This window comes from Ranitomeya variabilis, chromosome 5 (genome assembly GCF_051348905.1).
Source record: "Ranitomeya variabilis isolate aRanVar5 chromosome 5, aRanVar5.hap1, whole genome shotgun sequence".
In the NCBI taxonomy this organism is placed as follows: Eukaryota; Metazoa; Chordata; class Amphibia; order Anura; family Dendrobatidae; genus Ranitomeya; species Ranitomeya variabilis.
The window spans coordinates 224,249,304-224,274,940 of NC_135236.1; the positions used below are offsets into that span (position 1 = coordinate 224,249,304).

At 49.4% G+C, this 25,637-nt stretch overlaps 1 long non-coding RNA gene across 1 annotated transcript in view; it reads left to right on the forward strand.

Annotated features, from left to right (window-relative positions):
• Window positions 1-1,209: 1,209 nt before the first annotated feature.
• Window positions 1,210-25,637, forward strand: part of LOC143775562 (uncharacterized) — a 133,189-nt gene continuing 108,761 nt past the window's right edge. Inside the window, exon 1 of the long non-coding RNA XR_013215668.1 lies at window positions 1,210-1,466. This is a non-coding gene — a long non-coding RNA (uncharacterized LOC143775562). The remainder of the gene's footprint in view (window positions 1,467-25,637) is intronic.

Sequence of the window (25,637 nt, forward strand, 5' to 3'; positions counted from 1 at the left end):
CCTCCCACCAGATTACCACACACAATCCCGCCCCCCCTCATTACCACACATAATCCCGCCCCCACCACATTACCACACATAATCCCGCCCCCCACCACATTACCACAGATAATCCTGCCCAATGCACAGTAGCTCCGCCCTCACCACATTACCACACAATCCCGCCCCCCCACCACATACAATCCCGCCCCCCACCACATTACCACAGATAATCCCGCCCCTTGCACAGTAGCTCCACCTCCCACCCCATCACCACACATAATCCCGCCCCCCCACATTACCACACATAATCCCGCCCCCACCACATTACCACACATAATCCCGCCCCCCACCACATTACCACAGATAATCCTGCCCCCTGCACAGTAGCTCCGCCCCACCACATTACCACACATAATCCCGCCCCCACCACATTACCACACAATCCCGCCCCCACCACATTACCACACATAATCCCGCCCCCCACCACATTACCACACACAATCCCGTCCCCCCAGCACATTACCACACACAATCCCACCCCCCACCACATTACCACACACAATCCCGCCCCCCACCACATTACCACAGATAATCCCGCCCCCTGCACAGTAGCTCCGCCTCCCACCCCATCACCACACATAATCCCGCCCCCCCACATTACCACACATAATCCCGCCCCCACCACATTACCACACATAATCCCGCCCCCCCACCACATTACCACAGATAATCCTGCCCCCTGCACAGTAGCTCTGCCCTCACATTACCACACATAATCCCGCCCCCCCACATTATCACACATAATCCCGCCCCCACCACATTACCACACATAATCCCGCCCCCCCACCACATTACCACAGATAATCCTGCCCCCTGCACAGTAGCTCTGCCCTCACATTACCACACATAATCCCGCCTCCCACCACATTACCACACAATACCGCCCCCCCACCACATTACCACACATAATCCCGCCCCCCACCACATTACCACACATAATCCCGCCCCCCACATTACCACACAATCCCGCCCCCCCACCACATTACCACACATAATCCCGCCCCTCCACCACATTACCTGTAAGGACTGAGACTGCATACCTGTTTTTGTCTGTTCTTGCCCTTAGTTCTGTTGGATTCTGCCCTTACCCAAGATGGAGTGGCTGGCTTCATGGGGGCCATCTTGTTTCCTGTCTGATACTCCTTGTTTCCTTGTCTGCTGCATATATAAAGGAACTCTGCACACTATACCTTGCTTGTGTATCTTGTATCTCACTTGCTGCCAAGCTCAAGGACTTGCAACCTGCTTGTTCTTCTACTCCTCGGGATACCCCGCTTGCTTCTGGATCTACGTACCACCGGAAAGACTCTGTTACTCTTCACCTGCTCTGCACCCACCTCTGCTACGGTCTGCCCCTCTGCTAGGAGCCAGCCCAGGCTCTGACCTCTGGATACTGCATTGCTGGACTTGTACTTGCACCCTCGGTCTGTACTTCTAATATCTGCATATTCTTGAGACTGTTTACTTGCTTATCTGTAAAGCTGCAGTTTGCATCAGTTATCTGAAGTTCATCTTCCTACAATATATATATATCTTGAACTGTGATATACAGTGTTTGTCGTCATTCTGACTCATGTCATCGGTCTCCATAGAACATTAGCATAATCTTATTACATTACCACACACAATCCCGCCCCCCACATTACCACACACAACCCTGCACCCCACCACATTACCACACATAATCCTGCCCCCCACCAGAATACCACACACAATCCCGCCCCCCCCACCACATTACCACAGATAATCCCGCCCCCTGCACAGTAGCTCTGCCTCCCACCCCATCACCACACATAATTCCGCCCCCCCACATTACCACACATAATCCCACCCCCACCACATTACCACACACAATCCCGCCCCCCCACCACATTACCACACACAATCCCGCCCCCCCACCACATTACCACACACGATCCCGCCCCCCCACATTACCACACACAATCCTGCCCCCACCACATTACCACACACAATCCCGCCCCCACCACATTACCACACACAATCTCGCCCCCCACCACATTACCACAGATAATCCCGCCCCCTGCACAGTAGCTCCGCCTCCCACCCCATCACCACACAATCCCGCCCCCCCACATTTCCACACATAATCCCGCCCCCACTACATTACCACACATAATCCCGCCCCCCAGCACATTACCACAGATAATCCTGCCCCCTGCACAGTAGCTCCGCCCTCACCACATTACCACACATAATCCCGCCCCCCACCACATTACCACACATAATCCGGCCCCACACCACATTACCACACATAATCCGGCCCCACACCACATTACCACACATAATCCCGCCCCCCCACCACATTACCACACATAATCCTGCCCCCCACCACATTACCACACACAATCCCGCCCCCACCATATAACCACACATAATCCCGCCCCCCCACATTACCACACGAGGTTACGTCCCCCCACATTACCACACGAGGCTCCGAACCCAAACATTACCACACGAGGCTCCGTCCTCACACATTACCACATGAGGCTCCGTCCCCACACATTACCACACGAGGCTCCGTCCCCACACATTACCACACGAGGCTCCGTCCCCACACATTACCACACGAGGCTCCGTCCTCACACATTACCACATGAGGCTGCATCCCCACACATTACCACACGAATCCAGTTTTCTTTTGATTTTACACTGTGAATAAAATGTATTAGTATTATTCTGAATTTTAATTATTATTGTTATTAACTTCATTTTTACCACCTGCGTAAGCGCTATTGAATGTTGTCATTATTTACCTTAGTTTAATCACTAGCAGCGTTAATTAGATAGCAATGAGCATGCCGAGCGTTAGCTGGCTGGAAACAGCTAGTATGTATATATGTATGTATGTATATATATATATATATATATATATATATATATATATATATATATATATATATCTAATATATAATTGCCTAGAATACTACTTCCGGCAATTTGTGCCAACTTCCGTGGCTTTGTCCGGAGCTAATGTCCGGAGCTAATGTCCGGAGCTAATATCCGGAGATAAGTGACGTCACCAGTGTCCTACACCCAGGCAGAGCACAGGGGCCCCAGGCAGCATATGGGGCCCCAGGCAGAGCACAGTGGCCCCAGGCAGAGCACAGGGGCCCCAGGCAGCATATGGGGCCCCAGGCAGAGCACAGTGGTCCCAGGCAGAGCACAGGGGCCCCAGGCAGCCTATGGGGCCCCAGGCAGAGCACAGTGGCCCCAGGCAGAGCACAGGGGCCCCAGGCAGCATATGGGGCCCCAGGCAGAGCACAGGGGCCCCAGGCAGCATATGGGGCCCCAGGCAGAGCACAGTGGCACCAGGCAGAGCACAGTGGCCCCAGGCAGAGCACAGTGGCCCCAGGCAGAGCATGGGGCCCCAGGCAGAGCACAGGGGCCCCAGGCAGAGCACAGGGGCCCCAGGCAGCATATGGGGCCCTAGGCAGCATATGGGGCCCCAGGCAGAGCACAGGGGCCCCAGGCAGCATATGGGGCCCCAGGCAGAGCACAGTGGCCCCAGGCAGAGCACAGGGGCCCCAGGCAGCATATGGGGCCCCAGGCAGAGCACAGTGGTCCCAGGCAGAGCACAGTGGCCCCAGGCAGAGCACAGTGGCCCCAGGCAGAGCACAGTGGCCCCAGGCAGAACATGGGGCCCCAGGCAGAGCACAGGGGCCCCAGGCAGAGCATATGGGGCCCCAGGCAGCATATGGGGCCCCAGGCAGCATATGGAGCCCCAGGCAGAGCACAGTGGCCCCAGGCAGAGCACAGGGGCCCCAGGCAGAACATGGGGCCCCAGGCAGAGCACAGGGGCCCAGGCAGAGCACAGGGGCCCCAGGCAGCATATGGGGCCCCAGGCAGAGCACAGGGGCCCCAGGCAGCATATGGGGCCCCAGGCAGAGCACAGCGATATTTTGGACCACTGTGCTGTGTTTCAGACCCCCTGTGTGATGTCTGGGGCCCTGTTCTTAAGTATATTAAAGATTAAAGTAACGTATATTAAAGTATATTATAGATCAAATTTGACACGTTTATGAGCACCATTGAGTGATATACTCAAGAATGACATAATTTTTCAACATTTTATGGTTTCAAACTGTAAACACTCAGAGTTTTTTTTACTTCAACCAGAAAACCTTAACGGTTCATAAAAAACTTGACTGTTCAGGATATGATAAAAGTCATAGTATTCTGAATCTTTAACTTATAAAGATACCTTTACATGGGGTGATTATTGGTTCCAGAGAGGCTTTCGGCTGATAATCGTACACATGGCTGGTGACAGGACAATACAATATAAACGTTCAAAGGTAAACACTGATAACATTAAAATCTAATATATAATTGCCTAGAATACTACTTCCGGCAATTTGTGCCAACTTCCGTGGCTTTGTCCGGAGCTAATGTCCGGAGATAAGTGACGTCACCAGTGTCCTACACCCAGGCAGAGCACAATGGCCCCAGGCAGAGCACAGGGGCCCCAGGCAGCATATGGGGCCTCAGGCAGAGCACAGGGGCCCCAGGCAGCATATGGGGCCCCAGGCAGAGCACAGTGGCCCCAGGCAGAGCACACACCAAATCGGAGGCCGAGGGGCCCCGCCAACCAAATCGGAGGCCGAGGAGCCCCGCCCACCAAATCGAAGGCCGAGGGGCCCGGCCCCGCCCACCAAAGCGGAGGCCGAGGGTCCCCGACCACCACATCGGAGGCCGAGGGTCCCCGCCCACCAAATCGGAGGCCGAGGGTCCCCGCCCACCAAATCGGAGGCCGAGGGTCCCCGCCCACCAAAGCGGAGGCCGAGGGTCCCCGCCCACCAAAGCGGAGGCCGAGGGTCCCCGCCCACCAAAGCGGAGGCCGAGGGTCCCCGCCCACCAAAGCGGAGGCCGAGGGTCCCCACCCACCAAATCGGAGGCAGAGGCACCCCGCCCACCAAATCGGAGGCCGAGGGTCCCCGCCCACCAAATCGGAGGCCGAGGGTCCCCGCCCACCAAATCGGAGGCCGAGGGTCCCCGCCCACCAAATCGGAGGCCGAGGGTCCCCGCCCACCAAATCGGAGGCCGGTCCCCGCCCACCAAATCGGAGGCCGAGGGTCCCCACTCACCAAATCGGAGGACGAGGGGCCCCACCAACCGAATCGGAGGCCGAGGAGCCCCGCCCACCAAAAGTAAGTGCGGCCCCAAAAGTAAGTGCGCCCCCGGGTGCAAAAGTAAGTGCGCCCCCGGGTGCAAAAATAAGTGCGCCCCAGGGTGCAAAAGTAAGTGCGCCCCCGGGTGCAAAAGTAAGTGCGCCCCAGGGTGCAAAAGTAAGTGCGCCTCCGGGTGCAAAAGTAAGTGCGCCCCCGGGTGCAAAAGTAAGCGCGCCCCCGGCCCCGGGTGCAAAAGTAAGCGCGCCCCCCAGTCCCGTGTGTGAAAAGTGCTGCTGTAAAGCTGGTAGCGCTGTTCAAGCACCATGTATTTCCTTCAGGAAATGCCCATCTAATATATAATTGCCTAGAATACTACTTCCTGCAATTTGTGCCAACTTCCGTGGCTTTGTCCGGAGCTAATGTCCGGAGCTAATGTCCGGAGCTAATGTCCGGAGCTAATGTCCGGAGATAAGTGACGTCACCAGTGTCCTACACCCAGGCAGAGCACAGGGGCCCCAGGCAGCATATGGGGCCCCAGGCAGAGCACAGTGGTCCCAGGCAGAGCACAGGGGCCCCAGGCAGCCTATGGGGCCCCAGGCAGAGCACAGTGGCCCCAGGCAGAGCACAGGGGCTCCAGGCAGCATATGGGGCCCCAGGCAGAGCACAGTGGTCCCAGGCAGAGCACAGGGGCCCCAGGCAGCCTATGGGGCCCCAGGCAGAGCACAGTTGCCCCAGGCAGAGCACAGGGGCCCCAGGCAGCATATGGGGCCCCAGGCAGAGCACAGTGGCCCCAGGCAGAACATGGGGCCCCAGGCAGAGCACAGGGGCCCCAGGCAGCTTATGGGGCCCCAGGCAGAGCACAGTGGCCCCAGGCAGAACATGGGGCCCCAGGCAGAGCACAGGGGCCCCAGGCAGCATATGGGGCCCCAGGCAGAGCACAGGGGCCCCAGGCAGCATATGGGGCCCCAGGCAGAGCACAGTGGCCCCAGGCAGAGCACAGGGGCCCCAGGCAGCATATGGGGCCCCAGGCAGAGCACAGTGGTCCCAGGCAGAGCACAGGGGCCCCAGGCAGCCTATGGGGCCCCAGGCAGAGCACAGTGGCCCCAGGCAGAACATGGGGCCCCAGGCAGAGCACAGGGGCCCCAGGCAGAGCACAGGGGCCCCAGGCAGCATATGGGGCCCCAGGCAGAGCACAGTGGTCCCAGGTAGAGCACAGGGGCCCCAGGCAGAACATGGGGCCCCAGGCAGAGCACAGGGGCCCCAGGCAGAGCACAGGGGCCCCAGGCAGCATATGGGGCCCCAGGCAGAGCACAGGGGCCCCAGGCAGCATATGGGGCCCCAGGCAGAGCACAGCGATATTTTGGACCACTGTGCGGTGTTTCAGACCCCCTGTGTGATGTCTGGGGCCCTGTTCTTAAGTATATTAAAGATTAAAGTAACGTATATTAAAGTATATTATAGATCAAATTTGACACGTTTATGAGCACCATTGAGTGATATACTCAAGAATGACATAATTTTTCAACATTTTATGGTTTCAAACTGTAAACACTCAGAGTTTTTTTTACTTCAACCAGAAAACCTTAACGGTTCATAAAAAACTTGACTGTTCAGGATATGATAAAAGTCATAGTATTCTGAATCTTTAACTTATAAAGATACCTTTACATGGGGTGATTATTGGTTCCAGAGAGGCTTTCGGCCGATAATCGTACACATGGCTGGTGACAGGACAATACAATATAAACGTTCAAAGGTAAACACTGATAACATTAAAATCTAATATATAATTGCCTAGAATACTACTTCCGGCAATTTGTGCCAACTTCCGTGGCTTTGTCCGGAGATAATGTCCGGAGATAAGTGACGTCACCAGCGTCCTACACCCGCTCAGGGTGGACAAAGATATATGCCTTCGTGGTGCGCGGCACTTTTCTGATTGGTCGCTCGCGGCAGGCGGCAACCAATCAGAAATGTGCCGTACTGTCAAGAATTGTCAAGAGCTGGTGAGTGCAGCCATTTTTTGTTCTTTCTTACTATTATATATTAATTGTATTATTCTTACATTTGAATAAATAAAGTATATATGGATTCTAGACTCCCGATTCTTTAGAATCGGGCTGCCATCTAGTATATATATATATATATATATATATATATATATATATATATATATATATATATATATATATATACACACACACACGCACACACCCTTCTTTGACTTCTATGTTGTTTGTTTGGGTTATACACAGGTCGACTCTTATCCATATACAAAAGCATTGGGTTTGGGGTGATATATCTTTGTCGTGCTCGAGATGAACTATAGTACTAGTCTTGTTTGGGCATTTACCTTGCACCTGAGTTTAATTTGGTGCATTTGTCCCTTACAGGCACCATCCAGAATCTTTTTGGCCTTCTTATATCCTGAGTCATGTATGGAACAGTCGATATATCGCCATATTATCATCCCAGAGTTCTTCTTTATTTAACATCTTTCTATCAATATTATTACACTACTGTAATGTGGCGTTACATGTATAGCTGGCATGTAAAGCGCTGTACTCAATAGCTTTGACCTGGTGGGGTCAAACTTTTTTATTTAGGTGGTCTTCTATCCACGCATGTGCACATTTGTTTCTGTACCCATGTGGACATTTAAACATACCTTCTGTGTTGCCATATTCTTTTTGTATATATGTTCAAGTATAGCACGACATTGCTATTATCTACCATATATACCGGTAGTCTGAAAACAAATATTGTATCATAATTGGCATTATATGCCTTCTAGAGACATGTTATGATTTCTGCATGTTTCGACAATATTATAATGTCTGATGTATAATATCTAGATCCGTAAAATTTGCAGTTCTGCATCCATGTTCTGGATACTTGTTCTTTTTTTTTGTATTAAACCAGCGAATTATAAGAGGATGTTATTGCTTGTAATTTTATGAGTCTCACGACACTGATTATAGGGTTCATAGCTTATCAATTTTGAATTAGTCTTTTTTTGTTAAGATAGGTTATATTTATGTGATTGCCTCTCTGCACCTCAAACATTCCCCTGAGGAAGCTGCTTGCCTCCACATGCATCCCTTGGTCAGCTATATATACACATTTATCACTTTATTTCCAATATATGTGGTCTCGCTATTTTGCTAGTTATGCAATACATTGTTTTGCTATATGTCATGTACTTGCACTTTAGGGGTATTATTATTTAATGATTTTTTATGTACTTATAGATATTGGTATTATATGTTATACATTGGCATTCTTTACAAACTGTGGGACATCTTTTTCAGTCTGTATGCCTTTTAGCACATTTGTATCTTATTCCTAACTATTGATTTTTTTTTGGGGGGGGGGGTCTATTTTTGTGGGTTGTATAGTGGCACGTAAAAGTTTGGGCACACTTTGTCAAAATTACTCTTATCTCCCTTATTCACATGTCCTCATTCCTCCTCCAATAAATAATCGCCAATTCCATTTCCCGATCCCAACCCCTATTAACTTTTTCCTCTATTCCCTTCCCATATTTATCATAAATTTATCATAACATTTACGCAGATGTCGGACTCCCTCCCTTTGATGTGGGCTCCGGTGGTGAGCCCACATCTTTCCGGGGACATGTCAGCTCTTTTGAACAGCTGACATGTGCCACCTGCAATAGCCACTGGTGGAATCGCGATCCACCTGCGGCTATTAACCAGTTAAATGCCGCTATAAAACTCTGACAGCAGCATTTAAATTGCGCTTCCGTTAATCGCATGCCGGTGACCCCTGTCACGTAATCGTGGGTCACCAGTGTGTTGGCATGACAACCTGAGGTCTCCTGGAGACCTCTATGGTTGTCGGTGCCGGCTTGCTGTGAGCGCCACCCAGGAGCGCCACCCAGTGCTCGACGGTCATAGCAAGTGAGTAAATCTGCTATATAGAGGCGATCTGAACATCGGCTCTATGTAGCAGAGCCGATCGGGTTGTAGCAGCTTCTAGTCTTCTATGGAGACTATTGAAGCATGCCAAAAGTAAAAAAAAATGTTTTTAAATATATATTAAAAAAATAACAGTTCAAAACACCCCCCTTTCAAAATAAAACAATAAAAATAAAATCAAACATACTGTGAGGCTGTGGCCTCTGATACAGCTAGGGGGCGCTGTTTGTTCTCACCAGAATGTGCATGCAGATGGATGAAGTCCATAGGTGTGCATGAGAGTCACGGATTTCCGGTCCGGGTTGTCCAGGTGGCTGAAGACCACAGGTTTGTGCGTGTTTAAAAACCCTGCAGTAAGAGGTATGGGTGTGGCAGGTGGCAGGTCAGGTGTGCGAGATGCACGTCAGTGTCAGTCTGGTGTGTGCTGGTCTGCAGAGGGCATGGAGGCACAGGCCAGCAGAGGCAGCACCCAGGGCAGCTGAATAGCCTGGCACCCGCAGCGTACACAGAGATGCAAGTCGTCCATGATACTGGTCTCGGATGTGGACAGTCCTGTGCCCGGAGGTGGATATCCTGTGCCCGAAGGAGTCGGATGTGGACAGTCCTGTGCCTGGAGGTGGATGTCCTGTGCCCGAAAGATGACTAGCATGTGCAACGATTGCAAACAGGTGGATATGGTGCCCGGCTGCTATCCGGAGGATATCCTGAACTGTGTACGACTGTGTGAGTAAAGATTCTGTAAAGAGACTGTGATACAGCGATGCAGGACACCCACGAGAACTAGTCAGAGGAGGGCTGGCGTGTGTAGTGTCTGCAACATATGAGGCTGTGTGTAAGGAGACGTATAGAGACTGTGAGATGGCGTGCGGTCACCCAGGGAAACTGGACAAGGGAAGTCTGGCCTGTTTAGGGACCGCAAATCTAAAGCCATGTGATATGTATTGCTTTGAACTGGTGTAAACTGGTCACTGATAATATCCACTGAAGTTATATGCATTTATGTGAATTGAACTTTAAGGCCGGCCTCACACTAGCGAGTTTTACGGACGTATGAGCGCATAAACTACGTCCGTAAAATTCGCATTACAGACGGCCCAATGATTCCCTATGTCCCAGCTCCTATCTGCCGTATATTACACATCCGTAATATACGGTCTTGTACGGCCGTAGAAAATCGCAGCATGCTGCGTTTGTCACCGTATTGCGCAAAAAAATCGCCAATGAAAGTCTATGGGGGCGAGAAAAATACGGATTCCACACGGACCAGCAGTGTGACTTGCGAGAAATACGCACCGGTGTTAGTGAAAAGCCGGTAATTCAATTGCCGGCTTTTCATTTCTCCTTCCCAAACCAGACATGATATGAGACATGGTTTACATACAGTAAACCATCTCATATCCCCCTTTTTTTTGCATATTCCACACTACTAATGTTAGTAGTGTGTATGTGCAAAATTTGGGTGCTGTAGCTGCTAAAATAAAGGGTTAAATGGCGGAACAAATTGGCGTGGGCTCCCGCGCAATTTTCTCCGCCAGAGTGGTAAAGCCAGTGACTGACGGCAGATATTAATAGCCTAGGGAGGTACCATGGTTATTGGCCCCACCTGGCTACAAACATCTGCCCCCAGCCACCCCAGAAAAGGCACATCTGGAAGATGCGCCTATTCTGGCACTTGGCCACTCTTCCCACTCCCGTGTAGCGGTGGGATATGGGGTAATGAAGGGTTAATGCCACCTTGCTATTGTAAGGTGACATTAAGCCAGATTAATAATGGAGAGGCGTCAATTATGACACCTATCCATTATTAATCCAATTGTATGAAAGGGTTAAAAAACACACACACATTATTAAAAAGTATTTTAATGAAATAAACACACAGGTTGTTTTAGTATTTTATTGCTCTCTCAATCCACCAGAAGACCCTCGCTTGGCAAAATAATAAACCAACAATATACATACCTTCTGATGAACTGTCAGGTCCCACGAAGTAAATCCATCTGAAGGGGTTAACTCATTTTACAGGCAGGAGCTGTGCTAAAGCACTCGCTCGTGCCTGTAACCCCGGGTGCTGAAAGGAAAGCTGGGTGATCTGTACTTACATTGAGTTGCGGTGAGGCGCCCTCTGGTGGATGAACTCATGAACTGGAGCCTTGGAAAAGTTCCCACGCTCGAGTTCATATGAGTTCATCTACCAGAGGGCGCCTCACCGCAACTCAATGTAAGTACTGTAAGAGTCATGTCGGTCTGGTAGTCGGGGGCAGGTATATCTCGCCCAGGTATTTGTCCTATGTGAATTAGGCCGCTCAGTATCTTCAGGATACCGAGGGGTTAATAAGTGCAGGAATAAAGGCTGACCAGCTGGAGGTTTCAGGTGTCAGCCTGGGGCACACAGAATGCCTGTCTGTGTGAGACAAACGTGAGTGAGAGCTCTGCTCATGATCTGTGTAATGTTAGCTGGGAGGGAGAAGCCCCCCCAGTTGTTAGATAGCAACGTATTTGTTTAGTTAGCGCCGGACAGGCTAGGATTTATTTTTATGTTTTGTTTTCTGTATTTGCTTTCACTTTAATAAACCTGACCTGAGGTCAGTTAACTTGGAAACCTGCTGTCGCCTCAGAGTTCAATGCACAAACCACGTGACCTTTGACCCCAGCAAAGGCGATCCCGGAGTGTTTTGTCACATTGTGGTGGAGAACGCGGGCATCACATGGCACAGGCGACAGTATGGAAGACGTGGTGAAAGCCCTAGTACAGTCCACTGCCGTACAGCAGCAGGCCACTGCCGCACAGCATGAAGCTAATCGCTTGATGGCCGCACAGCTGAAGGAGTTATTGGACATGACGGTTGCAGACCGCCAGCTTCTCCAACAGGTGGCGCAGTGCCTGGTGAGCATGCCTGAGGTAGACCCGGAAGCAGAGTCCAGAAGGATCCATGTGAGTCGGTACTGGCAAAAGTTGACTGCAGAAGATGACGTCGAAGCATACCTGACAACGTTTGAGCGGACGGCGCTGAGGGAGAAGTGGCCGAAGGCACGATGGGCCGATTTGATTGCTCCGTTTCTCTCCGGCGAGGCCCAAAAAGCTTACCATGACTTGGACCCGGAAGTCGCTCAGGACTTTGAGAAGCTGAAAGTTGAGATCCTGGCCCGGCTAGGTGTGACGACGGCTGTCCGTGCGCAGAGGGTACATGTTGTGATTTTGCTTTTTGCTCCCTCTAGTGGTCATTAGTGATTTGACTCTGGAGCTTCTGTCTTTTCCTATATCCTCACCTGGGCCGTTAGTTCAGGGGCGTTGCTATATAAGCTCCCTGGACCTTCAGTTCAATGCCTGGCATCGTTGAAATCAGAGCTAATCTGTTGTGCTCTTGTCCTATGATCCTGGTTCCTGTATTTCAAGCTAAGTCTGCTTCCTTGCTTTTTGCTTTTGTTTAGTTTGGTATTTTTGTCCAGCTTGTTCCAATCTGTATCCTGACCTTTGCTGGAAGCTCTAGGGGGCTGGTGTTCTCCCCCCGGACCGTTAGACGGTTCGGGGGTTCTTGAATATCCAGCGTGGATTTTTATAGGGTTTTTGTTGACCAGATAAGTTATCTTGCTATATTCTGCTATTAGTAAGCTGGCCTCTCTTTGCTGAACCTGGTTCATTTCTGTGTTTGTCATTTCCTCTTACCTCACCGTTATTATTTGTGGGGGGCTTGTATCTTGCTTTGGGGTCCCTTTCTCTGGAGGCAAGAGAGGTCTTTGTTTTCTTCTCCTAGGGGTAGTTAGATTCTCCGGCTGGCGCGAGTCATCTAGCGATCACCGTAGGCATGATCCCCGGCTACTTCTAGTGTTGGCGTTAGGAGTAGCTATTTGGTCAACCCAGTTACCACAGCCCTATGAGCTGGATTTTTGAATCTCGCAGACTTACACGTTCCTCTGAGACCCTGTCCACTGGGGTCATAACAGTATGCCAGGCCAGTATTAAATGTTTAATGCATTGCAGAAGTGGGATTATAAGAAAGAAAATTTTGAGTTTTTTTTTTTCCCTCTCTCATTTTTTTTTTTCTTTTCCCCTTTACCTCAGAGTGGCTTAAGCTTGCTGCAGACATGAATGTCCAGACCTTGATTACAAGTGTGGACCAGCTTGCCGCTCATGTGCAGGGTATACAAGATTATGTTACCAGAAATCCTAGGTCTGAACCCAAGATTCCGATTCCTGAACTGTTTTCAGGAGACCGATTTAAGTTTAGGAATTTCAGGAATAATTGTAAATTGTTTTTGTCCCTGAAACCTTGTTCGTCTGGAGACTCTGCTCAACAAGTAAAAATTGTTATTTCATTCTTACAGGGTGACCCTCAAGATTGGGCTTTTTCGTTGGCGCCAGGAGATCCGGCATTGGCTGATATTGATGCGTTTTTTCTGGCGCTCGGTTTACTTTATGAGGAACCCAATCTTGAGATTCAGGCAGAGAAAGCCTTGCTGGCTATGTCTCAGGGCCAGGACGAGGCTGAGGTGTATTGCCAAAAATTTCGGAAATGGTCCGTGCTGACACATTGGAACGAGTGTGCACTGGCCGCTAATTTTAGAAATGGCCTTTCTGAGGCCATTAAGAATGTTATGGTGGGTTTTCCCATTCCCACAGGTCTGAATGATACCATGTCCCTGGCTATTCAAATTGACCGGCGGTTGCGGGAGCGCAAAACCGCAAATTCCCTCATGTTGTTGTCTGAACAGACACCTGATGTGATGCAATGTGATAGAAAAACCGCAAATTCCCTCATGGTGTTGTCTGAACGGACACCTGATTTGATGCAATGTGATAGAATCCTGACTAGAAATGAGAGGAAAATTCATAGACGCCGGAATGGCTTGTGCTACTACTGTGGTGATTCTACACATGTTATCTCAGCATGCTCTAAACGTATATCTAAGGTTGTTAGTCCTGTCACCGTTGGTAATTTGCATCCTAAGTTTATTCTGTCTGTAACTTTGATTTGCTCACTGTCATCTTATCCTGTCATGGCGTTTGTAGATTCAGGTGCTGCCCTGAGTCTTATGGATCTCTCATTTGCTAAGCGCTGTGGTTTTATTCTTGAACCATTAGAAAATCCTATCCCTCTTAGGGGTATTGATGCTACGCCATTAGCAGAAAATAAACCGCAGTATTGGACACAGGTTACCATGTGCATGACTCCTGAACACCGCGAGGTGATACGTTTTCTCGTTCTACATAAAATGCATGATTTGGTTGTTTTGGGGCTGCCATGGTTACAGACCCATAATCCAGTCCTTGACTGGAAGGCTATGTCAGTGTCTAGTTGGGGCTGTCGTGGTATTCATGGGGATTCCCTGCCTGTGTCTATTGCTTCTTCTACGCCTTCGGAAGTTCCGGAGTATTTGTCTGATTATCAGGATGTCTTTAGCGAGTCCAGGTCCAGTGCATTGCCTCCTCATAGGGAATGTGACTGTGCAATAGATTTGATTCCAGGCAGTAAATTTCCTAAGGGAAGACTGTTTAATCTGTCGATACCTGAACATACCGCTATGCGTTCATATATCAAGGAGTCTCTGGAGAAAGGACACATCCGTCCGTCTTCTTCCCCTCTTGGTGCGGGATTCTTTTTTGTGGCTAAAAAGGACGGATCTTTGAGGCCTTGTATTGACTATCGGCTTTTAAATAAGATCACTGTCAAATTTCAGTATCCTTTGCCGCTGTTGTCTGACTTGTTTGCCCGGATTAAAGGTGCCAAGTGGTTTACCAAGATAGACCTTCGTGGTGCGTACAACCTTGTGCGCATTAAGCAAGGGGATGAATGGAAAACCGCATTCAATACGCCCGAAGGTCATTTTGAGTACTTGGTGATGCCTTTTGGGCTCTCTAATGCCCCTTCAGTTTTTCAGTCCTTTATGCATGACATTTTCCGGAACTATCTGGATAAATTTTTGATCGTTTATCTGGATGATATTCTGGTTTTTTCTGATAATTGGGACTCGCATGTGGAGCAGGTCAGGATGGTCTTTAAAATTTTGCGTGAAAATTCTTTGTTTGTCAAGGGCTCAAAGTGTCTTTTTGGTGTACAGAAGGTTCCCTTTTTGGGGTTCATTTTTTCCCCTTCTGCTGTGGAGATGGACCCAGTCAAGGTCCGAGCTATTCTTGATTGGATTCAGCCCTCGTCAGTTAAGAGTCTTCAGAAGTTCTTGGGTTTCGCTAACTTCTACCGTCGTTTTATCGCTAACTTTTCTAGCATTGTGAAACCTTTGACGGATATGACCAAGAAGGGCTCCGATGTGGTTAATTGGGCTCCTGCTGCCGTGGAGGCTTTCCAGTAGTTGAAACGTCGGTTTACTTCGGCGCCTGTTTTGTGCCAGCCTGATGTCTCGCTTCCCTTTCAGGTTGAGGTGGATGCTTCAGAGATTGGAGCAGGGGCCGTTTTGTCGCAGAGAGGCCCTGGTTGCTCTGTTATGAGACCTTGCGCCTTTTTCTCTAGGAAGTTTTCGCCTGCGGAGCGAAATTATGATGTGGGCAATCGGGAGTTGTTGGCCATGAAGTGGGCATTTGAGGAGTGGCGTCATTGGCTCGAGGGTGCTAAGCATCGTGTGGTGGTCTTGACTGATCACAAAAATCTGATGTATCTCGAGTCTGCTAAACGCCTGAATCCTAGACAGGCCCGCTGGTCATTGTTTTTCTCCCGTTTTGACTTTGTTGTCTCGTATTTACCAGGTTCAAAAAATGTGAAGGCCGATGCTCTTTCCAGGAGCTTTGTGCCTGATGCTCCTGGAGTCGCTGAACCTGTTGGTATTCTTAAGGATGGTATTATCTTGTCAGCTATTTCTCCAGATCTGCGACGTGTGTTGCAGAGATTTCAGGCTGATAGGCCTGATTCTTGTCCACCTGACAGACTGTTTGTGCCTGATAAGTGGACCAGCAGAGTCATTTCCGAGGTTCATTCCTCGGTGTTGGCAGGTCACCCAGGAATTTTTGGCACCAGAGATCTGGTGGCCAGATCCTTTTGGTGGCCTTCCTTGTCTAGGGATGTGCGGTCATTTGTACAGTCCTGTGGGACTTGTGCTCGAGCTAAGCCTTGCTGTTCTCGTGCCAGCGGGTTGCTCTTGCCCTTGCCTGTCCCTAAGAGACCTTGGACACATATCTCCATGGATTTCATTTCTGATCTTCCGGTGTCTCAAGGCATGTCTGTTATCTGGGTGATATGTGATCGCTTCTCCAAGATGGTCCATTTGGTTCCTTTGCCTAAGCTGCCTTCCTCTTCCGATCTGGTTCCTGTGTTTTTCCAGAACGTGGTTCGTTTGCACGGCATCCCTGAGAATATTGTGTCAGACAGAGGATCCCAGTTCGTTTCCAGATTCTGGCGATCCTTTTGTAGTAGGATGGGCATTGACTTGTCGTTTTCGTCTGCTTTCCATCCTCAGACTAATGGACAGACGGAGCGAACTAATCAGACTTTGGAGGCTTATTTGAGGTGTTTTGTCTCTGCTGATCAGGACGATTGGGTGACCTTCTTGCCGTTGGCTGAGTTTGCCCTTAATAATCGGGCTAGTTCCGCCACCTTGGTTTCGCCGTTTTTCTGCAACTCTGGTTTCCACCCTCGTTTTTCTTCGGGTCATGTGGAACCTTCTGTGAAAACACCGTGTGCACAGTCACTCTGTGGTGCATAGACTAGGTTCCTAAACCGTTTATATAGTCAAAAGAAAGTCTAGCACTCAACTTCAGTGAACGTTAAATGACGTTTTATTTTGTAGCACTCGAAACGTTTCAGTCCTATCATGGACTTTCATCAGTCACTACAATATTATAAAGAACAAAATAAGATAGTACAACCAGTACAAAAATACAAATAAAGTATGTACAATAAAACAAATACCAAAAACATAACATATACACATACAAGGTTCACTTGGAGCGAAGGTCAAAAAATACACAGCAATACAGGGAGCAATGAGCATGCAGTGGAAGATAACAAATAGCCAGGCTCAGTGCTAATTTAGAGATGGTGCTGAGGAATGTTGAACTATGATAGGTAGGAGCAATATAGACATACCTTGCCAGTGTAGGCCTGTGGGGCCAGGCAACAACAAGGTGATGGAAGCAATCCGCCAATATCTATGGTGGGACGCAAAATCAGAGGGAGACGAGGATGATGCTAGGTAAGAAATGGTAGTGGTGGGTGAGTAGAGGTCTATGTATATTACTTACGTGGAGGATGAACCCTATGTAGCACTAGTAGAGAACGTGATATACGCTGTAGGATAAACCAATAGGAGGGGGTTTTTTTATGTACACTGTGCCCACACAGCAAATCCAGTGGTATATAAATGTCTGTTGGTAATAGTACCTTAGTAATGGTGTCAAAAAGCCAAAGATGATAGTATCTCAGGTGGGCTGTAGTACCTAATAAGCTAGGAGGGCAAATGAGAATAAAGGTGAGTACCAGTGCAATGGGTGGCGGTGTAGCGGTGATTCCGCCCTACATCAGAGTGAGCACCTTACCAGAAGTAATGCCGATGGAAGGGAGAAGAGTGCTTCCTTCAGACGCGGTATCCGCCGCTTGTCTGAGGAGGGAGAGGTCCCTGCAGTGATTTATAGCAGGCGGAATTGGAGCCGGGAGTGAGAAGGGCGGGACCGCTGTAACCGGAAGTGACGTAGCGGCTTGGAGCGCAAACCGGAAGAAGATGGCGGTTTGCATGGTAAAGCGGTGTGCGTTCCACCGTATGTTAATAGTAACTAGAGGGGTGGAGGGGGAGGAGTATATGACTAAGCTGCACAGTGCAGGCCGGGCTATAGTGCCATAAGAGGACAACTTGTAAATGAATAGGGTCCAGTGGGAGGGGCCGCACTGGAAAATGTGGCATTTGTATGGAAGAGTTACCGGCGTAACATATCAAGTATTCCTATTGATAAAAAGAAGAAAAGAAGAAAGCACCTGTTAGGGAACTGTCTGTGGATATATAGAGAACAGCGGGATGGGCCACATACGAAGTGTGACATCAGTGTGAAAAGTCACAATAAGGGTGTCTTACTCGTAGACAGATCCGTAGTGGAGTGGCAGGATAGCAGGTGGTGGTAATAGCATGCTCCTTCATACAGTCTAGTAGAGGCGATTCTAAAAAAACAAGAACATCAGTTAGAGTACAGCACGACAACCGGTGTAATAAAGGTTCAACCAGTATAGACAGTTATGTACATTCATGTAAAAGCAGATAATTCATAATCTCTGTTTAGACCCTTTGGGGACAGGGTGTCCAGGGTGTGAATCCAAAAGGCTTCACGTCTACTAGACTGTATGAAGGAGCATGCTATTACCACCACCTGCTATCCTGCCACTCCACTACGGATCTGTCACAATTTATAAATACCCTGCCACTATTCTCTTTAGGGCACCAGCATCTGTATTGTGTATATGCTTATTATCACTGTTGCACCATGCATTCCTTTACAGGGGCTCTCTCCCTACGAGTAAGACACCCTTATTGTGACTTTTCACACTGATGTCACACTTCGTATGTGGCCCATCCCGCTGTTCTCTATATATCCACAGACAGTTCCCTAACAGGTGCTTTCTTCTTTTCTTCTTTTTATCAATAGGAATACTTGATATGTTACGCCGGTAACTCTTCCATACAAATGCCACATTTTCCAGTGCGGCCCCTCCCACTGGACCCTATTCATTTACAAGTTGTCCTCTTATGGCACTATAGCCCGGCCTGCACTGTGCAGCTTAGTCATATACTCCTCCCCCTCCACCCCTCTAGTTACTATTAACATACGGTGGAACGCACACCGCTTTACCATGCAAACCGCCATCTTCTTCCGGTTTGCGCTCCAAGCCGCTACGTCACTTCCGGTTACAGCGGTCCCGCCCTTCTCACTCCCGGCTCCAATTCCGCCTGCTATAAATCGCTGCAGGGACCTCTCCCTCCTCAGACAAGCGGCGGATACCGCGTCTGAAGGAAGCACTCTTCTCCCTTCCATCGGCATTACTTCTGGTAAGGTGCTCACTCTGATGTAGGGCGGAATCACCGCTACACCGCCACCCATTGCACTGGTACTCACCTTTATTCTCATTTGCCCTCCTAGCTTATTAGGTACTACAGCCCACCTGAGATACTATCATCTTTGGCTTTTTGACACCATTACTAAGGTACTATTACCAACAGACATTTATATACCACTGGATTTGCTGTGTGGGCACAGTGTACATAAAAAAACCCCCTCCTATTGGTTTATCCTACAGCGTATATCACGTTCTCTACTAGTGCTACATAGGGTTCATCCTCCACGTAAGTAATATACATAGACCTCTACTCACCCACCACTACCATTTCTTACCTAGCATCATCCTCGTCTCCCTCTGATTTTGCGTCCCACCATAGATATTGGCGGATTGCTTCCATCACCTTGTTGTTGCCTGGCCCCACAGGCCTACACTGGCACGGTATGTCTATATTGCTCCTACCTATCATAGTTCAACATTCCTCAGCACCATCTCTAAATTAGCACTGAGCCTGGCTATTTGTTATCTTCCACTGCATGCTCATTGCTCCCTGTATTGCTGTGTATTTTTTGACCTTCGCTCCAAGTGAACCTTGTATGTGTATATGTTATGTTTTTGGTATTTGTTTTATTGTACATACTTTATTTGTATTTTTGTACTGGTTGTACTATCTTATTTTGTTCTTTATAATATTGTAGTGACTGATGAAAGTCCATGATAGGACTGAAACGTTTCGAGTGCTACAAAATAAAACGTCATTTAACGTTCACTGAAGTTGAGTGCTAGACTTTCTTTTGACTATGTGGAACCTTCTGACTGCCCTGGGGTGGATTCTGTGGTGGATAGGTTGCAGCGGATCTGGAATCTTGTGGTGGACAACTTGAAGTTGTCACAGGAGAGGGCTCAGCGCTTTGCCAACCGCCGCCGCGGTGTGGGTCCCCGACTACGTGTTGGGGATTTGGTGTGGCTTTCTTCCCGCTTTGTTCCTATGAAGGTTTCCTCTCCCAAATTTAAACCTCGTTTTATTGGTCCTTACAAGATATTGGAAATCCTTAATCCTGTATCCTTTCGCCTGGATCTTCCTGTGTCGTTTGCTATCCACAACGTGTTTCATAGGTCCTTGTTGCGGCGGTACGTTGTGCCTGTGGTTCCTTCTGCTGAGCCTCCTGCTCCGGTGTTGGTTGAGGGCGAGTTGGAGTACGTGGTGGAGAAGATCTTGGATTCTCGTCTCTCCAGGCGGAGGCTTCAGTACCTGGTCAAGTGGAAGGGCTATGGTCAGGAAGATAATTCCTGGGTGGTCGCCTCTGATGTTCATGCGGCCGATTTAGTTCGTGCCTTTCACGCCGCTCGTCCTGATCGCCCTGGTGGTCGTGGTGAGGGTTCGGTGACCCCTCACTAAGGGGGGGGGGGTACTGTTGTGATTTTGCTTTTTGCTCCCTCTAGTGGTCATTAGTGATTTGACTCTGGAGCTTCTGTCTTTTCCTATATCCTCACCTGGGCCGTTAGTTCAGGGGCGTTGCTATATAAGCTCCCTGGACCTTCAGTTCAATGCCTGGCATCGTTGAAATCAGAGCTAATCTGTTGTGCTCTTGTCCTATGATCCTGGTTCCTGTATTTCAAGCTAAGTCTGCTTCCTTGCTTTTTGCTTTTGTTTAGTTTGGTATTTTTGTCCAGCTTGTTCCAATCTGTATCCTGACCTTTGCTGGAAGCTCTAGGGGGCTGGTGTTCTCCCCCCGGACCGTTAGACGGTTCGGGGGTTCTTGAATATCCAGCGTGGATTTTTATAGGGTTTTTGTTGACCAGATAAGTTATCTTGCTATATTCTGCTATTAGTAAGCTGGCCTCTCTTTGCTGAACCTGGTTCATTTCTGTGTTTGTCATTTCCTCTTACCTCACCGTTATTATTTGTGGGGGGCTTGTATCTTGCTTTGGGGTCCCTTTCTCTGGAGGCAAGAGAGGTCTTTGTTTTCTTCTCCTAGGGGTAGTTAGATTCTCCGGCTGGCGCGAGTCATCTAGCGATCACCGTAGGCATGATCCCCGGCTACTTCTAGTGTTGGCGTTAGGAGTAGCTATTTGGTCAACCCAGTTACCACAGCCCTATGAGCTGGATTTTTGAATCTCGCAGACTTACACGTTCCTCTGAGACCCTGTCCACTGGGGTCATAACAGGTACACCAGTGGACATACCAGCCTGATAAACCGCCGCGGTCTCAGATGTTCGACCTGATCTACTTGACAAAGAAATGGCTGCAACCCGAGGTACTGACAACCCCAGAAATAATCCAGCGGGTTGTCCTGGACAAGTACCTGAGAGTGCTACCTCCAGCGCTGAAAAGGTGGGTAAGCCAAGGAAATCCCACGACAGCGGATCAACTTGTGGAGTTGGTCGAGCGTTATTCCGTGGCAGAAGGACTTCCCGACGAAACCGCTAGCACCCGGTCTGTGCCTTCTCCTCGTGGAACCGGTAAGACTGTTCCAGCGACTGCGGGTGAAGGAAAATCGTCAAAAACTGTGGGGGAGGAACCCGGGACTGCTCGCACTCCGAGACCCAGAGTATGGGACGGTGGTCTCAGTAGGGGGCCTGTTAGTTGTTTCCGTTGCCGTGAGAAGGGCCATGTTTCTGCGAACTGTCCTGTTACCACTGAACCCATGCAGTGCGATGTTATAGACTCTAAGAAACGCATGTCTTTGGTTACATGGCTGGTGAATGTGAATGCGGGCCAAAATGATATAGCAAAACACCTGTGTGAATTATCTGTTGATGGGAAAAGTGTTGTGGCGTTACTAGACTCTGGAAGTGTGGTGACTCTGGTGAAAGCTAGTCTGGTGGCACTTCCGTCTGGTTCGTCTGACAAATTCTCTGTAACGTGTGTGCATGGTGACACCTGCTCGTACCTAACAGCGGTCATACCGATTTCCACTCCCTATGGGTCTGTGCAACACAAAGTGGGACTCGTTCCCGCATTGTTACATGATATAATCCTGGGTAGGGATTTCCCCCATTTCTGGCAGTTATGGGAGAATCAGTTGCTCCTTCACGGTAGCTGTGAACCTTCCCCCATGCCATCTGGAGGTCCCGAGTTCCTAGACGGGACCCCACAGGAAGATGTTGCTGGGGAGGTTATTGAATCTAACCTTCAGTTCCCCTTCTCAGTTATGGCGGGGGAAACTGAGGAAACTGAGGAAACTCAGCGAGAGGCGGAGGCAGACAGCCATCCAGCACCCTGCCTACCCGATTTGGGAGTCCAGTTGGATGACTTCCACAGCGAGCAAATGAGAGATCCTACCCTGACTCCGGCTAGGAAAAATGTAAAAATGATAGATGGGGTACCCGTAGAACCTGACACTAGGCTAGCGTACCCGTACATGGTTCTTGAAAATGATTTACTCTACCAGGTAGAGAAAAAAGGGGAAGATATTGTGCAACAGTTAGTGGTACCCAAACCTTGTCAGCGGAAGGTACTGGACCTGGCCCACGGACATATAATGGGGGGACATCTGGGGGTACAGAAAACCACAGAAAGGATATCGCATTGTTTTGTGTGGCCCGGAATACATAATGATGTGCGTAATTATTGTGAGTCCTGTCCAGAGTGCCAAGTCTCTGCGCCTAAAACTCGGTTCTGTAGCCCTTTGGTACCCCTCCCTATCATTGGGGTCCCTTTTGAGAGAATTGGGATGGATCTGGTTGGGCCCCTTCCCCGGTCCGCACGTGGGCACCAACATATCCTCGTCATCATGGACTATGCCACTCGTTACCCAGAAGCCATCCCTTTGCGTAACACTGCTACCAAAACGATCGCCAAAGAGTTGGTACAAGTGTTTAGTCGGGTGGGAATTCCAAAACAGATACTCACCGACCAGGGGACTCCCTTTATGTCAAGGGTGATGAAGGAGCTCTGCAGGCTCTTACAAATAGACCAGTTGCGTACGTCTGTCTATCACCCTCAAACAGATGGGTTGGTTGAGCGGTTCAATAAAACCTTAAAACAGATGCTCCGGAAGGCGATAGACAAAGATGGGAAGAACTGGGATTACTTGTTACCTATTTGCTGTTTGCCATTAGGGAAGTTCCCCAGTCTTCCACAGGGTTCTCGCCTTTCGAGCTATTATACGCCCCTCGTCCCCGTGGACTGTTGGACGTCGCAAAAGAAACCTGGGAAGGTCAAGTCACTCCCTTTAAAACGGTGATAGGCCATGTAACGCAAATGCAGGACCGTATTGCTGCTGTCATGCCCGTTGTTAGGGAACATATGTTACAGGCCCAGGGAGCCCAGAGGCTAAGTTATGATAGAGGCGCCAAGGTCCGTACGTTTGCACCCGGGGATAGGGTGTTGATCCTAATCCCTACGGTGGATAGTAAATTTCTGGCGAAATGGCAGGGCCCCTTTGAGGTCATGGAACGAGTTGGAGAAGTGAACTATAAAGTGCACCAGCCTGGTAAGAGAAAGTCAGAACAGATTTATCATGTGAATCTGATAAAACCCTGGAAAGACCGCGCTGCCCTAACAGCGGATCTGCCCCGTCCGGTTTGCTCACCTACCGTACCGGAGGTGCAGATTGCCGAGACTCTCTCTGAACGACAAAAATCTGAGGTTAAGCAGTTTTTGTTACAGAACCAACAGTTTTTCTCAGAAAAACCTGGCCAGACTAGGCTAGTGAAACATGAGATTGTCACAGAGCCTGGTGTCACAGTTCATGTGAAGCCATACCGGATTCCGGAAGCACGCCGTGAAGCCGTCTCCCGGGAGGTGAAGGCAATGTTGGACTTAGGAGTCATTGAAGAGTCGCACAGTGCCTGGTCCAGTCCAATTGTGTTGATACCTAAGCCGGATGGCTCTATACGGTTTTGCAATGACTTTAGGAAACTGAATGCGGTTTCTAAATTTGATGCCTACCCTATGCCCCGGGTCGATGAGTTGAGCGATCGGCTGGGTAAAGCCCGATACATTACGACCCTGGACCTAACAAAGGGGTACTGGCAGATCCCTCTGGCCGAGGCGGCCAGAGAGGAGATGGCATTTGCTACACCGGAAGGGCTGTTCCAGTATATCTACATGCCGTTTGGACTTCACGGAGCCCCAGCAACGTTCCAGAGATTGATGGATCGAGTCTTGAGGCCCCACAGGCAGTACGCTTCTGCCTACCTAGACGACATCATAATTTACTGCTTGGACTGGGAAGCTCACCTCCGGAAGGTACAGGCGGTGATTGATGACCTGAGAGACGCAGGCTTAACGGCGAATCCCAAGAAATGTCACATCGGCCTTGAAGAAGCCCGATACTTGGGCTACGTGATTGGCAGAGGAGTGGTTAAACCCCAGATCGACAAAATACAGGCAATTCAGGGCTGGCCGCAACCAGTGAACAAGAAACAAGTTCAAGCTTTCCTGGGCATTGCCGGCTATTATCGCCGGTTCATACCCAACTTTGCGGCCATGGCTACCCCCTTGACGGATCTTACCAAAGGAAGGGATTCCGTCATGGTAAAATGGTCCTCAGCGGCTGAAGAGGCCTTCCACAGTCTGAAACGGGCTTTGTGCTCTCAGCCCGTACTAGTGACTCCTGATTTCAGCAGCGAGTTTGTGGTGCAAACTGATGCTTCTGATACTGGTGTCGGAGCTGTACTTTCCCAGGTAAGGGATGGAGTCGAACACCCGGTCCTCTACCTCAGTCGGAAACTGAATGTACATGAGCAGAGGTATGCCGTGATTGAAAAAGAGTGCCTAGCCATCAAATGGGCTCTCGACTCCCTCAAATATTACCTGGCAGGTAGGAAGTTTAGGCTGGTCACGGACCATGCCCCTCTCAAGTGGATGCATCTCCACAAGGACCGTAATAGTCGGGTAACCCAGTGGTTCCTTGCCCTGCAGGCTTACTCTTTCACGGTGGAGCACCGCCCCGGGGTGCAGATGGGGAACGCTGATGCCCTGTCCCGAGTACACTGTTTGGAGAGTATTCTTGCTCGACCTGAGTGGTCTGAGCAGGGGGGGAGGATATGTAAGAGTCATGTCGGTCTGGTAGTCGGGGGCAGGTATATCTCGCCCAGGTATTTGTCCTATGTGAATTAGGCCGCTCAGTATCTTCAGGATACCGAGGGGTTAATAAGTGCAGGAATAAAGGCTGACCAGCTGGAGGTTTCAGGTGTCAGCCTGGGGCACACAGAATGCCTGTCTGTGTGAGACAAACGTGAGTTTTCCTTTCAGCACCTGGGGTTACAGGCACGAGCGAGTGCTTTAGCACAGCTCCTGCCTGTAAAATGAGTTAACCCCTTCAGATGGATTTACTTCGTGGGTCCTGACAGTTCATCAGAAGGTATGTATATTGTTGGTTTATTATTTTGCCAAGCGAGGGTCTTCTGGTGGATTGAGAGAGCAATAAAATATTAAAACAACCTGTGTGTTTATTTCATTAAAATACTTTTTAATAATGTGTGTGTTTTTTATTAACCATTTCATACAATTGGATTAATAATGGATAGGAGTCATAATTGACGCCTCTCCATTATTAATCTGGCTTAATTTCACCTTACAATAGCA